The sequence below is a fragment of the Pipistrellus kuhlii genome, unplaced genomic scaffold (genome assembly GCF_014108245.1).
Source record: "Pipistrellus kuhlii isolate mPipKuh1 unplaced genomic scaffold, mPipKuh1.p scaffold_m20_p_1, whole genome shotgun sequence".
Classification (NCBI taxonomy): Eukaryota; Metazoa; Chordata; class Mammalia; order Chiroptera; family Vespertilionidae; genus Pipistrellus; species Pipistrellus kuhlii.
This window is the reverse complement of record NW_023425404.1, coordinates 103,031,559-103,048,979: the sequence shown is the minus strand read 5'-3', so window position 1 is coordinate 103,048,979 and position 17,421 is coordinate 103,031,559. Positions and strand designations below refer to the sequence as shown.

The following is a 17,421-nucleotide window of genomic DNA, read 5'->3' as shown; positions in this document are numbered from 1 at the left end:
CAGAGAGGCGGTCTATTAAAAAAAGAACCGGTGTTGCCTCAAAAGTGGGGGGTAGTCTTATACAGCGAATATAGGCCTACACCTTTGTTTTAACTGTAAAATTAGGGGGTCGTCTTATATGCCGGAAAATACGGTGTGTGTGTGTGTGTGTGTGTGTGTGTGTGTGTCTGTGTGTGTATAAAACAACAATTTACCCTACTCAGAGATGGGCAGAGCACTTAAAAATAAACATGAAAAGATGTAAAACATAACTAATGATCATGGAAATAAGAATCAAAACCACAACGAGATATCACGTCACACCTGTCATGATAGCTATTATCACTAAGATAAGAAATGTTGGCAATGATGTGGAGAAAAAGGCACGCCTGCACACTATTGGTGGGAATGTAAAATGCTTCAGCCACTCTGAAAAACAGTAAAGAGATTCCTCAGAAAATTAAAAGTAGAACTAACATATGATCCAGCAATTCTGCCTATGGGTATTTATTCAAAGAAAACAAAACACTATTTCAAAGAGATATATTCACCACTATGCTCATTGTGGCATTATTAAAATAGCCAAGATATGGAAGTAACTTAGGTTCTCATTGGCAAATGAATGGATAAAGAAGTTATATATGTACACAAAGGAAAATTATTTAGCCATAAACATAATGAAATCTTGCTATTTGCAACAACAAGAATGGCTTTGTATTCGGTTAAGTGAAATAAGTTAGATGAAGTAAGACAAATACCATAGGATTTTACTTATATGTGGAATCTTAAAAAACATACAAAAACAAACCAACAAACAAACAAACCAACAAAAAACAGAGTAAAAGACTAAACTTGTGGTTGGCAAACTGTGGCTCTTTGGTCCCTTGATTGTGGCCCTTCCACAAAATACCACAGCCTGGGCAAGTCTGTTTTGAAGAAGTGGTGTTAGAAGAAGTTTAAGTTTAGAAAATTTGGCTCTCAAAAGACATTTTAGTCATTGTACTCTTGATATTTGGCTCTGTTAACTAATGAGTTTGCTGACCACTGGACTAAACAAACCAAAAGAGGAACTGAATAATAGATTCAAGAAAGAAACTCATAAAAACAGAGAAGGGAGATATTGCAGGGTGTCCAAAATAGGTAGAGGTATAATAGGTATGCACTTCTAATTATAAAATTAGAGGCCTGGTGCATGAAATTCGTGGATGGGTTGGGGGGTACCCTCAGCCAGCCTGCATCCTCTCCAATCCTAGACATCTCAGGGTATTGGGCCTAAACTGGCAGTTGAACATCCCTCTCACAATCCTAGGCCACTGGTTCCTAACTGCTCATCTGCCTGCCTGCCTGATCACCCCTAACTGCCCTTCCCACACTGGCCTGTTTGCGCCTAACTGCCCTCCTTGCCAGCCTGGTCACCCCATAACCACCTCTACCTGCCAGCCCCTTGCTGTCCCACTCAGCTGGCCTGGTTGCCCCATGCAGCCTGCTGTTTGGTTGTCTGGTTGTTTCAGTCCCTGGATATTTATATTATGGATAAGTCATAAGGATATAATGTACATCTTAGGTAATATAGTGAATAACATTGTAATAACTATGTATGGGATGAGATACTGACTAGTCTTATCACAGGGATCATTTTTTAATGTATATAAATATAAAATCATTATTATGTATAGTCATGCATCACATAATGATGTTTTGGTCAACAAAGGACTGAATATAGAACAGTGGTCCCATAAGATTATAATGGAGCCAAAATGTCCTACTGCCTTTGATGCTGTAGCTGTTATAATATCATAGTGCAACACATTACCTTTGTGTTTGTGGAGATGCTAGTGTAAACAAATGTACTGGTTTGTCAGTATATAAAAGTATATCACACTAGTGGCCTGGTGCATAAAATTTATACACAGGAGGGCGCCTCTCAGCCTGACCTGCACCCTCTCACAATCTGCGACCACTGTTTCCTAACCACTCACCTGCCTGCCTGTCTGATTGCCCCTTAACCACTCTCCTGCTGGCCTTATTGACATTTAACTGCTCCCCTGCTTGCCCAATCACCCCCAACTGCCCTCCCTTGCTGGCCTGATTGCCCACACTGCCCTCCCCTGCCACAACCCACCTCCTCCTCTGGGACCTGCCTCCTCCACATGAGGCGGTAGAGACGCTGGGACTGGCCTTCTCTGCACCATGCAGAACCATGGGACCCACAGGCCTCACTGCACAGAGCAGCTGCAGAGCCTGCCTCCGCAGTGCGCATAGCCATCTTGTGGTGGTCATCTTGTGGTGGCCTGCTTGTAACAACAACATTGCATGTGAGGGCCACCTAAGCTTTTATTAGTGTGTGTGTGTATATATATATATATATATATATATATATATATATATATATATATATATATAATCTCAAAGCTTAAGTGACCATTATAATGAAATGACTGGAATGACCAGTTGCTTTGGTGTGCACTGACCACCAAAAGACATACTATGCTCAATTAGGAGCTGCCCCCTGGTGGCCAGTGCACTCCCACAGTGGGAGCACTGCTCAGCCAGAAGCTGGGCTCATGGTTGGCAAGTGCAGTAGCAGTGGTAGTAGCCTCTCCCGCCTCTGCAGCAGTGCTAAGGAGTGAACAGTGATGTGGTTAGGAGCAGTGAGTGGTTAGCAGCACAGATCACAGATCACTGAGCCCTGGCTTGGGATCCACCCAACCACCTGCTGCTTCACACAGTGCTACATCCCCTGCGGGGTTCCGGATTATGAGAAGACAGAGTCCAGGCCGAGCAACCCCAACGAATTTAATGCACTGGGCCTCTAGTAATTATAGAAATATGTGAGAATGACAGACACAAATTTCAAAGTGATGGTTATTTTTGTGTAGAGAAACAAAGCCTCTTCAATCAGCTAACGGTGTGATCTGTGGCTATGCATCAAAGCATGGATAGATCCCACTTAGAAATCAAATCCAATGTGTGGTGTGTACACTGAGTGGCCAGATTATGACCACCCATCAGTATTTCGTTGGGCCACCTTTTGCCTTCAATACTGCAGTGATTCTTCTTGGCATTGACTCCATGAGATGTTGAGAGGTAATACGAGGAATCTGACACCATGCCTGATAAATAGCACTGTCCAGTTCTGTGAGATTTGATGGTTGTGGAACCAGCTGTCTGATGGCTTTTAACTTTGTCCCACAAATGCTCAATTGAATTGAGATCTGGTGATTGTGGGGGGTCACCTAAGCAAGGTAAAGTCTCCCTCGTGTTCTTGAAACCACTCCTGCACAATATGAGCACCATGGCATGGCACATAGTCTTATTGGAAGAAGCCATCTTCATTGGAATATGACATCAACATGATAGGATGAAATGGATTAGCAACAATACTTAGGTATGTTGTGCTATTCAGACATTGTTCCACAGGAACTATAGGGCCCAAATCATGCCAGAAAAACATGCCCCAAACCATAACACAGCCCCCACCAGCATGAAGGGTTGTACTCATGCATATAGGGTGCATGCTTTCATGCTGTTTCTGCCAAATTCTAACTTTGTTATCTGTATGATGGAACTGGAAACGTGATTCATTGGACCACATGACTTTTATCCAATGCTCGACTGTCCAATCCTTGTGTTCCTGTGTGGATTGGAGACATTTTATCTTGGTAAGCGCAGACAGCAAAGGTGTTTGAACAGGCCTTCAGCTTCCTTATCCCATATGAAGCAGTGTGCAGATAATTTGCCTACAAATGTCAGGTGGTCATAATGATCTGGCCACTCAGTATATATTAACTGAGAGCTGTTCACTAACAGACTTGCTAACCAACTAGAGTTTATAAGAAGTACAATAAAATAGTATATTTCACTGAAATATATATAGTTTAAAAGTTTATGATAAAATTCATAAATGAGGATAATATTGCTGTCTAAAGACAAAATGAGACAAACAGACATTTTAAATTACAAGAGAATATAGAGATTACAATTTTATTATAAGTAGACTAATTATATAAAAAGTGTAGATGCTGTTCAGATTTCTTAATTTTCTGGGACCGAGATTTCATTGCTTGAAATGTGAATAAAGTAGCATTCCTTTAACAAAAATTAATGGTGCCTAGTTCACAAAGAATTGTTTTACAGAACAACAAATATTTTGAAATTGGGTGATATTCAACAAGAGTAAATTTATAAATAGCCTCCCCAAACCCCCATACCCAGAGTTCTGCACTTTCTTTATACATATTTGAAAGCTTACACATCCCGTATATGGCATTTAAGAGTTGTAAAATAAAGAGGCTCTATTCTGATAGCCCGTTTTTCTGGAATGCTTTCTATCAGCCAGACCTGTGGCTAATTTCCTGTCCATCCTCAGGCTTGCTTTTCAAGGATATCTACTCAGATTATCTTACTGTAGTTTAAATCACAGCTCTTTCCTGCTACACTTTGCCCTCTATTATTCTGCTCTTTTATTTCCCATAGCACTTTGCATTTTTAAATATATGTAATTTGCTTAATTTGTTTACTGTCTTTCATATTCCACCAGTAAGTAAACCCTAAGACGAAAGCTTTTGGCTGTTGTATTCACTGCTATGTGTATCTAGTGGTTAACCAATAAATAATTTTTAATGATAAACTGTACTGCTAATGTTAGAATAAATTAAAGTTGGATTTTTAAAAAGTAATATCACCTTTCATCACTTCTTAATTCTCCATAAGAAAAATAATTTAATAAGGAGTAATATCTGCTTAGTGTAGTCTTATGTAGAAAGATCACCCATTTAATTTGCCAGACTTTTATTAGAATATCACTAGGAGAGGGATGTCCCACAGTCTCTAAAGGATCACTAGAATGAACCATTCAGTTTTATAGAAATAGGGTCTGAAAACAATCATTGGACTGGAGAAAGGAATTACAAGGTATTTTATGTTAATTAAAATCTTACCACTCAACACTACTTGGTCTCCTGAAAAGTGTTAAAGATATCTGCCTATGTGCTCACTGGGAGCAGAGAGTTGAAGAGTAGGAACCTCTCAGTTGGGTTCAGTATATTAGGAACTCTCTGATAGATGGGTGAATGAGAATGAAGTCCTAGGGCCTGGAAATGGGAATTTATCTTGGATATAACTGGAGTAAAGCTGGGACTAACTTTAAGCTCAAGTAGTTGTGTGTGAGTATGATTAGTGGATGACAGCTAGTAGAGTAGGGTTGAGTCTGGTACTGCTTGTCACTAAAGAGAACACTGAGTGATATTTCCATTTGAAAGTAAACTAAAGGCCTATTGATTTTTGGGACTAGTCAGATAGCCACTGTTGGTTGAATGCAAGACAGGAAGTCTACAACCTGCACAGAGACTTGGACTAACTCAGTAGAGGCAAAGTATCTTCGATAGCAAAACTTGCATGAGTGAATAATAGCCAAACATGTTTAATTCTCTAGTTCTCTCTTTACCATGAATTTAGAAAGAGGATTAGTCTCTGGATTTTTATAAGAACAAAAATGAGGTGGGGACTTCCAAGCCAAAAAAACAAATATCCTATTAATGTGAGCAATGAATTTAGTGTAAATATTAAAAAGAGAGGTGATTTAATTATTCTCAAGGCTAGTGAGTTGAACCTATCAGTTATACTAAAATTGTCTACATTTGTGTATCTACTTCCTTTTTCTTAAAAGTCATGAGACTAAGTAATTATTAAATTTCTCAAAAAAAGTGGATAAAATTGAGTTTAGGAGATTTGTTTGTATAGCAAATTATCAGACTGCTTGGAAATATACAGGGGTAGGCAAAAGTAGGTTTAGAGCTGTTCATGTGAAAAGACAAATAATACAAATAAATAACATAATAATTCATCAATAAGTAATACAGTAATAAAGTATGTGTACAGTTGTTATTCTTGTATTATTATTTAATTATTAATTATTATATTATTTTTTGTCCTTCTCTCTGAGCTCTATTTCCTCTCTGAAACTGCTATAAGATTGTTTAACATCACATTTACAAAACTGTGCCAAACAAAACTGTTTCATTTAGAATTATTATAAGGAAAGGGTATCCTATCTAATAAAAAAGAGTAATATGCAAATTAACAATCACTCCGCTACACTAAAAGGCCATTCCCACTGCCAATCAGGAGCAAGTATGCAAATTAACCAACCAAGATGGCTGCAGCCATGGAATGAGCAGAAGGCTAGACGCTAGAGTTTCCCCAGCAATAGAGGAAGCCAAGCTTTCCACACACCCTGGAAGGCCCAGGCCTCCACTTAAAGCTACAATTTTTCAATTATAGAAGATAAATAAATCCCAGACAACAGGGCCTCCACTTGCGTCACCAAGGGGAATGGCCAGCTTGCAAACCACCACAGGACCCTTGCCTAGGCTGCCTTATACCCCAAGGGAACCCCCACCCTGATTCTGGACACCCTTCAGAACAAACCAGCTGGCCCCCACTCATGTATCAGGCCTCTATTCTATTTAATAAAATAATAATATGCAAATTGACCATCACTCCAACACACAAGATGGCTGCTCCCATGTGGTCAAAGATGGCTGCCACCATGTGGACACAAGATGGTAGCCAGAAGATGGCCAGTAGGGGAGGGCATTTGGAGGGACCAGGCCTGCAAGGGAGGGCAGTGATGGGAGATCAGGCCTGCAGGGGAGGGCAGTAAGGGGTAACTGGGCCTGCTGGGAAGGGAAGTTATAGGCAAACAGGCTGGCAGAGGAGCAGTGAGACATCAATCAGGTTGTCAGGGGAGTGGTTAGGAGATGATCAGGCTGGCAGGCAGAAGAAGTTAGAGGAAATCAGGAAGGCAGGCAGGCAAGCAGTTGGGAGCCAGCAGTCCTGGATTATGAGAGGGATGTCTAACTGCTGTTTAGGACTGATCCTATCGGGAAGTTGGATATCCCTTGAGGAGTCCCAGATTGGAAAGGGTGCAGGCTGGGCTGAGGTACACACCTTCCCATGCATGAATTTCATGCACTGGGCCTCCAGTTTTCTATAATTCACTATCCAATAAAGCTGATATCTAATGGATTTAAATGAGAACAGGAAAGTTTAAAAATAAAATATTTCTTTGTCATGTGAAGTTATTACAGTGTTATTGTTCATCTATATTTTACTTGAATGATAATCTCATACATGGAGGGGCAAAGGGAAGAGGAAGGTATCATTCACAATATTGATGGTTTGTGTCATCTTTTCTAAACTCATGTTTTCTTCAGTATTTTTATTCACTTCATTTTCTTTTGGTCTACTATTGTCAGAATTTTCTAATAAAACTATAAAGGAAAAATACCAAATGGAAACTCTAAGGGAAAAAAAAAAAGTTAGGTACATGTTCAACCAGTTATCCACCCACCTCATATTGCTAACAGTGTAGAACACTCAATTTTACATGTAACTCTCCAATACCACAGCACAGTAAATGAGACTATATATATCATTACAATCCCCAGTAGAGATAATGAGAGCATATGCACAGCCACAACTATCCATTGAGATAATGAGATTATAAATACTATACTCCTACGGCTTCCAGGTATAATGAGAAGCCATTATTTTGTGGTCATATTTCTGCAATCATCCTTGAGACCAGGAGACAGTGAATTCTGAGATAACCTAAAGAGGAAGAGAAACAGAAAACCATTTATCATAGACTTTCCAAAATTAGCCCATGAAGAAAGGCACAAAAGGCAACCAAGTTACTGAATATAATCATTTGTTAACTAATATCTGCTATTCTTAGAGAACCATGAATAATGAGGGCATTATTAAGGACAGCATGGCCTAAAATACTCCTTTACAGTGTTCAAGGACATACCCATAGCTCTCATAAAGATAGGGTACAATTAAGAGCCATTGAAAAATAATAATTTTAAGTATTCTTCTTGTCTTTTAAATTAAAGTAAAGCTAGCTTTTAACACATTATCAACAAATCATATTTTTGGCAATAGTGTTTATTTTCTGCAGCCAGAGGATACTTATATGTCCACAGTCCTGGTAGAATCTAAACAAAATAAATTGATGAACAAAATAGATCCAGAGACTAGAAACATGGAACAGATTGATAAATCTAAGAAGAAAGGTGGGAGTAGAGCAGGCGTGGAGAGAAAAGAAGGGGAAGAGACTGAACAAAGAACTTATATGCATACTAATGGCCCAGTACATGAAATTCGTGCATGGAGGGGAGTGGTTTGTCCCTCAGCCAGGCCTGCATCCTTTCCATCTGGGACCCCTGTGGGATTGGGCCTAAACCAGCATTCGGACAACCCCCTGGCAATTTGAGACTGCTGGCACCTAACCACTCACCTGCCTGCCTGCCTGATCACCTCTAATCACTCTGTCTCCTGGCCTGCTTGCCACCAACTGCACCCCTGCTGGCCTGCTCACCCTCCACTGCCCTCCCCTCCTGGCCTGATTACCCCTAGCCGCCTCTGCCTCGGTCCCACCACTATGGCTTTGTCCTGAAGGACATCTGGAAGGCCTCATGTTCTAATTAACATATTACCCTCTTATTAATATAGATAGGATATGACATACTGCCATAACTATAACATATCTACCAACATTACTCTATGAGAAACATACTTCATGCGATAGGAAGTCATCTAATACATTACATTGTATATGCTATAAGTAGTAGGAAATACTGTATTTGTAGCAATGATATACACCTTTCCTGATTAGAAGGGAAGTTCTTTGAATGTTTCCTGGCCCCTAATGTATTTTTTTTTTTTTGTCATTCAACATAACTTTATTTACTGTTTATTGCACAGATTTGAAGTATTTAATTTCTAAGCACCAAATATTCAAAGAACTATTTTTTCCATGAAGCTTAACATTAACATTAGTGAATTCATGAATTCATGTGATTTTATTATAAACACTAGAGGCCCAGTGCATGAAATTCATGCAATGGGTGTGTGTCCCTCAGCCTAGCCTGCACCCTCTCTAATCTGGAACTCCTCAAAGGATGTCTGACTGCCCATTTAGGCCCAATCCTATCGGGCAGTCGGACATCCCTCTCACAATCCAAAACTGCTGGCTCCCAACTGCTTGCCTGCCTGCCTTCCTGATTGCCCCTGCTTTTGTCTGCCAGCCTGATCACCCCCTAACCACTCCCCTGCCAGTCTGATTGATGCCTAATTGCTCCCCTGCCAGTCTATTTGCCCCCAACTGCCTTTCCCTGCAGGCCTGATTGCCCCCAACTCCCCCCGCCCCACCTTTGCTGGCCTGATCACCCACAACTGCCCTCCCTTTAAGGCCTAGTCCCTCCCAACTGCCCTCCCAAGCTGGCCATTTTGTGCTGGCCATCTTATGTCCACATGAGGCAGGATCTTTGACCACATGGGGACAGCCATCTTGTGTGTTGGAGTGATGGTCAATCTGCATATTTGTCTTTTATTAGATAGGATAGAGGCCAATGCATGGGTAGGGCCAGCTGGTTTGCCCTGAAGGGTGTCCTGGATCAGGGTGGGAGTTCCCTTGGGGGGTGGGGCAGCCTGGGCAAGAGACCTGTTGTGGTTTTCAGGCCAGCCATGCCCCCCAGTGACCCAAGAGGAGGCCCTGGTATCTGGGGTTTATTTTTTACAATTGAAACTTTGTAGCCTGGAGTGCAGCCAAGCCTTCTGCTCACTCAGGGGCAGCAGCTATTTCTATTGAGATTTATTTACCTTCTATAATTGAAACTTTGTAGCCTTAAGAGGAGACCTGGGTGGGCAAGGGTAGCCCAAGCCTCCCTCCTGCTCTCCATGGCCTCAACCATCTTGGTTGGGTTTATTTGCATATTTGCTCCTGATTTGGTATTAGGCATGGCTTGTGGATGTAGCGGAGTGATAGTTAATTTGCATATTACTCTTTTATTAGATAGGCTATGCAACTACTCTGCATAAGGAGAAAAGTTATAGCATAACATTTAATGTCCAACCTGAGTTACCTCTGAATGTTATATATATTGACTTCTTAATTCAGATAGTATTGGGAACTCAACTGTTTGGTTGGTGATGGGGTTGACCTGGTTTAAGAAGGATTATTCCTAAAATAATTAAGGAAAGGGGGTCTCAATCTTTCTTCTTGATTTCTTGTTCCTCCCCAGCACCTTAATCCTTCTCCTTTTCCTCAGCTTCTTGAGCATTATCTCCTTCACCTTCTCCTTCTTCCTCCTTTTGCATCCTCACATTCTTCCTCAGCACCTTCTTCCTCTTCCTCAGCCACTTCTTTCTCCTTCTCCTCCTTTCCAGCTTCTCCTTCAGAGGGGGGGTTGTCCTTATCTTCCTCACCTTTTGAAGCCTCAATGGTCTCCTCCACCTCTATATGCTCCTCCTGGACATGGCCTGTGTATTAAGAAGGGAAGGAGCAAGGGGACATTAAGTAGGAGCTTGTCTGTAAGCCACCATAGGCAGACTGACCAAAGACCTGGGAAGTCTGGGAGTAGCCGTTGGCTATGCTTACGATGCTGGTGAAACTGAGCTGGGTCTCCTCGCCTTCTAAGAGTTTCCTATAAGCTGCAATGTCCAAAGCCATCTTCACATTGAGTGGGTCCTGGTATTCTTTTAAATATCATGCCATTTCACTCTTTGTAGTTCTGAACTCATTCTCTAATGTGGTGATTGCATCCTGCATACCACTAATGTCTGCGTTCCGCTTATTCAGCTCCTACAGCTGCTTTATTCATGCCCCGGCTTGCTTCCATCTCCAGGGTTCTGGCCTTGAGCAGGTGACGGCTCTCATGCCCCTCGTCCTTGGAGGCATGCACCGAGTAGGTGTTCTTGGCAGCTCTCTAGGTTAGCATGGTGAAACCCTCTTGTATTATTCTTCGGCATTCTGAATGTTCTTGGCAACCAGCTTTTCATACTGGGTGTGGATGTCGTTGAGTGTGGTGGAGAGGTCGAACTTGGAGAACATGTCAATCTCCACGGAGATCTGAGTGTACTGGATCTGTGCCTGCAGCTCAGCGATCTCCTCTTCATGCACTTTCTTCAGAAAGGCGATTTTGTCCGTCAGGCTGTGAGTGCATTTTTAGAGCTCAGCCCAGCAAGAGCAGCCTCATCTGCACCTTTGCGCACCTCCATCAGCCAGCCCTCGGCGTCCTCTTGGTTCAGCACCTCTTCCTGGTAGCTTGCCTGCAGGTTGCTCCCAGTTTCTTCCAAGCCCTAGTGCCTCCTAACTGCCCACTTCTCTCTCCTCACCAGGGACAGGGCACAGTAGGGCAGGGCACAGGAATCTCATCTTCATTAAATGTTTGCAGGCTGCCCCGAGGCAGACAGTGATCCTGGAGACCCTGGCAACCCTGCCTACCCAAGTCCCTGATTGCTGGCCAGACCCTGAGGGCAGTGTCAGGTGTTGCCTGCCCTGCCTGCATATGCAAATTTACAAGCCATATTTGTAGGATTAATTTGCATATACCTACCAATTGGCTGTGGGCGTAGCAGAGGTTTGGTCAATTAACATAATTCTCTTTTATTAGTGTAGATATATATAGACATAGACAATAGTGTAATGAAGGCCTAGGGTGGGCTAGAAGGTGTCAATGGAAAAATGGTACATCTGTATAATTTTTAACAATAAAGATAACTTTTTTAAAAAGCATGAGGGTAGAATAAAGATATTTTCAAAAAAATAAAAGTTTATAGGGTCAGAAAGAGCTCCCAGGCTCAGTTTGGGCATGGGATAGGAAACTAATTCCTATGTAATCCAAATTGGAAAAAAAAAATTAGATACTTCTGCTCAGTTTTGATATTTGACATTTAATTTCCCAAAGTAAAATATCCCTGCATGTGATAAAAGGTGATTCTACTTTTAGGAATATAGAAGTAAAATTTTCACCCTCTACTTCTTGTGCTAAGTTGAAAACTTTTAATCTTTGATTATTTTGAATTTTGGCTAGAGTTTTGAAGGAAAGTCCAAATCTGAATGTTCACAGAATTATATCTGCCTCTCTCTAAATTTCATAATCCACATCCTCCACCTCCCTTTAAGATCAAGGTTCAGTGGTTCCTTTAGTATTTGTGTAATATGCCAAAATCTCTTCTAGGTCTTTGTTCACAAAGGGCTTAAATGCACTTGAGCAGCTAGAAAAAATTTACTGACTATCCTTCTTTAGGATATACGAGCAAAAGAGGTTTGTCATTCCTCATAATCCTATTTATGAGACCACCCTTTCTCCCTATCAACCCAATCAAATTACAGTCTTCTGATAAATTTCCATTTTTCTCACTAATTATCACAACCTGAAGATATATTTTATTTCTATTATTTAATATCTGTTTTCTCACATGGAAATAAGAGACAGGAGGAAAGAAAGCTTTTCTGTATTGTGTATGGCTATAGAACAGGAATATAACACATGCCTGGGACTTTATAGATATTGGTGATAGATAGATAGATAGATAGATAGATAGATAGTTAGTTTTTTTTTTCTTTCATATATTTACTTATTTGGTTAAACCTAAATAGATAGATAGATGATAGATATAGATAGATGATAGGTAGATAGGTAGGTAGGTAGATAGATAGTTAGATAGGTAGAATCACTAAGTGTAAGTTACCATGAAGACTTTAAAACAAAAAGAATCAAGGCTGTGCTTGCCTTATGTTGGAAATGTATTTCTAGTTTCCTAAGTGTTTATGTATGTCAACATTAGAAATGTTCAAATCTGAAGAATTTATTTGAGCCAAAGTAAAGTAAAGCCAATTGCCAGGAAGCAAAACCTCAACAGATTGAAAAAATGCTCTAAAAATATGGCAGTTTTGCACCTTATTTTATACATTACAATCAAAAAAGGAAACGTAAGTTGGTTACATGAAATCCATTGATAATAGATTAGGGAGATAACAGAAAGCAAAGCAGTGCATGGGGGAAAACCTTTGGGATTGGTTAAAAAGTAAAGTGATAGGTAGATACTTCTCTCACATAGGTGGGTACAGAATAGTTAACCGTCAACAATTAAGGTGATAACAGTAGCAATGAGGGGATTTGTAGTCTCCCTTCTGATGAGGTGGTTATGTTTTGAGTGGTCCAGAAGAAGAAAATTACTTTATTATTGCAAAGGCATGTTTATCAGACAGGCTTAGTTAAAACAAAGTTTGGTCCTTGTTAGAGAAAAATTCTGTCTTAGGACATGACTGTCCACCACGAACAGCTTTTAGCTAAAAAGTTTTAATTTCAGAGCATCATCCTAAGTTAAGTGCTTATTTCAGATCTCTGAGTTTTTAAGGTCACCACACAAGTCTCCCCTGAGCTTGTCATTTTTAATATGTGGCCCCTTTTAAACTACACACACACACACTTTTGCTACCAGGGTATCTTTGTCTCTAGGCTTTTTTTTCTTTTCTTATTTTACTTCTCAGAGAGAACTATGGAGCTAAAAAACATATGTATATACTAGAAGCCCGATGCATAAAGATTCGTGCTGGAATAGGCTTTTTTTCCCCTGGCTGTGGGCACTGCCTTTCTACTCTGGCCCAGCCCCTTTCCACTCAGGCTCTGGAGCTGCCTCTCTCCACTCTGGCCCTGCCTTTCTGTGCTGCCCAGAGGCCCTGAGAGGACAGGGGTGGGGCAGAACGCCTGTGTCATTGCCATAGCAATGATGCAAGCATCCTGCCCCATCACTGGGTGCCTGTGTATGCAAATTAGCAGCTATCTTTGTTGGGTAATTTGCAAATCACTCCTGATTAGCTGGTGGCATAGCAGAAGTATGGGCAATTAACACATTTGTTTATTATTAGGTAAGATTTTAATTCATGAACACATAAACAGGTATAATTATTTTAATTCCACTGGGTACATCTTAGACTACCACCCATCCTTATATGTAACCTGTTTCTCTGGCAGTGAGAAACTTGGCTTTTTTTCTTCTGTCATATATTTACTTATTTGGTTAAACCTAAAATATAGCTAAAGTAGTACTTGAAAGGAGTACTTGAAAATGCAATAGCCTTAAATAGAGAAATATTCATAATTCTAAAACAAAGCTAGTTACAATCTATAATCTATACTAATAAAATATGCTAATTAGACCATATGTCCTTCTGGATGACCTTCCGGATGAAGCCAGGGATGAAAGGGAAGCCTGGGTCCCAGGTACCTGCAGGCAGCCAGAGAAAAGCCCAGGTCCCAGGTGCCAGAGGAAAGCTGATGCTGGCAGTTGGAGGAAGAAAGGCCTACTCTTGTACAAATTTTGTGCATGGGGCCTCTAGTGTTATTATAATTAGACTAGAGGCTCCGTGCACAAAATTCATGCACTAGGAGGGATGTCCCTCAGTCCATCCTGCACCTTCTCCAATCTGGGACCCCTCAGGAGATGTTCGACTACCAATAGTCAGACATCCCTCTCATAATCCGGGACCACTGGCTTCTAACTGTCTTACCTGCCTGATCACCCCCAATTGCCCTCCCCTGCCAGCCTGATAGCCCCCAATTGCTTACTCTCCCACAATGGCCAGATCTTGCCCCTAACTGCTTGCTCCTTTGCTGGCCTGATGGCCCTAACTACCTCTGCCTTAGCCCTCCCTCCCCTATCATGGCTTTGCCCAGAAGGTATTTGGATGTCTGGAAGATGTCCCATCGATCTGGTCTAATTAGCATATTACCCTTTTATTAATATAGACTAGTGGCCCGATGCATGAAATTTGTGTATGGGGGGAGGGGAGGTCCCCTCAGTCCAGCCTGCACCTTCTCCAATCCAGGATCCCTCAGATATCCCTCTCACAATCTGGGATTGCTGACTCCCAATTGCTCACCTGCTTGCTGGCTTGATCACCCCTTAACCACTCTCCAGCCAGCCTGATCTATGACTAACTGCTCCCCTACTAGCCCAATTACCCACAACTGCCCTCCCCAATAGCATGGTTACCTCTAATGGCCCCCCTGCTGGACTGGTAGCCCCCAACTGCCTCCACCCCGCAGGCCTGGTCACCCTACACAGCCTGCTGTTTTGGTCATTTGGTCGTCCCTCACTAACCCACTGCTGGCCTAGTCACCCCAAGCAGCCTGTTTGGTCATCCACTCCATTGCGATGGTCAGTTAGGTTTTTATATATTTTGATAACAATTAATATTAATAATAGGAAGAGAGCAAAGGGGAGGCTAGACAGATAAGCATGGGTGGCACGGTCATCTGGGTGGCTACAGTTTCATGCTTCCCAAGGAACCATCAGATCTTTCCCTGCAGATGACTGGGGAATGAAACCAGAGAGAGATGGGCACATGTGCAGTGAGGTCAGCATGGCATAGGGAAGGTGTAGCCTGGGGAACAATAGATTGGTCAGAGGATAGGCCCCACACAAGCTGTGAAATCTTGGAAAGTTAAACCCCACCAAATAAAGAGTTCCCTCTCTCTTGCTTGTGTGTGGGGTTGTTCCCTTTTCTCTTGCTCCACGACCCACACATGCTCATGAGCTCATCTGTTATCTCTATGGTCATGTGGCCTTACCTAGCCATGTGGCACATGGCTGTGCAGACCTCAATTGCAGTGGACTGAAACTTGGAAGAGAAACTAAACTAGGCATATGCTGGCCTGTACTGTATTTTAATATGGAACAAAAATTCTCAGCAGTGGCCTTAATTCTAGTCCTGCTGAAGAAAAGATTGTACTTCTTTTTTTTTTTTAAATATATTTTATTGATTTCTTACAGAGAGGAAGGGAGAGAGTTAGAGAGCTAGAAACGTTGATGAGAGAGAAACATCGATCAGCTGCCTCTTGCACACTCCCTACTGGGGATGTGCCCGCAACTGATATACATGCCCTTAACCGGAATGAACCTGGGACCTTTCAGTCCGCAGACCGACGCTCTACCACTGAGCCAAACCGGTTTCGGTTTCTGCAGATTGTACTTCTACTATGGTGAGACAGCAGAAATGGGACCATGGAGAAGAACCCCCTTAGTTTTATATCATCAGTGAAGCTTCCCGGGAAACCTCTTCCTTCCACGGGGGTCTCAGAAAATTCCTTTCCTCCAGGCACTCCAAGAACTCAACTATCACTGAAAACAAAAAGAGGCTGAACTTTATTTGAATTGAGAAATTTGTTTTTTAAAGGACTTGGAAGAAGCCCATTTTTTTACTAATGTGTTTTTCAACAAATCCCCATTTCTTGCTGCTAACTTCATCTTTAGCTTTCTTAATTCCTTTTAGATGAATATTTCCAAACTAAATCTTCACTTCATCTCTCTATCTAGCTTTGTAGAATAACAACCTGTTTTTTGTAGTTGTATTCTTATGGTACCCAATTTATTTTCTTTGGCATCTGGTTAAGTTTAGAGTAATTGCGAGTAAGACTAATCCCTGCTCCTTACTTACCATTTAAGAAATCAATCCCAAATTAAATGAAAGGGGTAGGGAAAACTTCTTAATCCTTAACCCTTTTATCTCCTTACTTCTACTATTCTTGGTCTCTTTCAAGACACTCCTTAGAAATCCCTCTTTCCCTTAATGTCATAGCTAACCCATTCTACCATCTTTATTCAGGCTAAAACTTTAGAGATATTATTGACTCTGCATTTTATCTAGTTTTGAAATCTAATTAATAGTTTCACAGTTTGTCATCCTTCTCACCTATGACCTCTTTCATGTTTTTATGCCTAGGAGATGCATTTGTAATAATTAAATCAGCAGTACATCTTGCATGGGAAATTAAAATCAGTTATCCTTGTGCCCCAATGTATTCTGCATACTGCTAAAAATAGCCTTATTAAACTAGTTGATGATACGTTTTCTAGGGCCAATTAGTTCCCATTAGAATTAAGTACAATTGTTTAATCAAACATTTGAGTCTGATTATGCTGTGGTATCAACCAACATTTCTGGAGGTGATCCTTGCTCTTTCCTTTGACAGGCACAACCCTCAAGTAAAAATAAAAAAAAATTCAAAACCTCTACATTCCCTGATCCTTTTTTCACCTTCATTTTGCCTATGTTATTTTTTTTAGTATTTCAGAGGAACAGGCTATCAATAAAGGCATGTATTAGAAATTTTAATATTCTGAGTTTTAGTTATGTAGGCTTCTCTCTTAAAAAGCTAGAAAAATAACAGCAAATTAAAGAAGTAAACAAATTACAAAGCAAGAAACAGTAATCAGTGAAATAGGAAACATTCAATTAAAAAAACAAGAAAACTAACAGTTGGTTTATTGAAATGTTTCAAAAATTAATAACATTCTGATAAGATTGATATGACTAATAAAAATATGTGTTATAGTACTAATTTATATATGATACATATTATCTTGGTAAAAAGGTAGACTTAAGAGACTCTATAGATATTCAAAAGCTAGTTAAAGGCTAATAAACTATATTAAAGGAAATAAAATTATATCATGATACATATTTTAAGACTATATATATTTATATACCCAAAGTGACACAAGTTGAAATTTTAAAAATTTGTCTACTAAAGGTTTATATTTATTAAAGAAATTGAAACCTCCAAAATTTCTCCACTCACAAAA

General features: G+C 40.7%; 1 pseudogene; it reads right to left on the bottom strand.

Moving 5' to 3' along the window:
* Positions 1-10,117: 10,117 nt before the first annotated feature.
* On the bottom strand, positions 10,118-11,127 carry LOC118718864 (annotated as a pseudogene).
* Between the last annotated feature and the right edge of the window lie 6,294 nt (positions 11,128-17,421).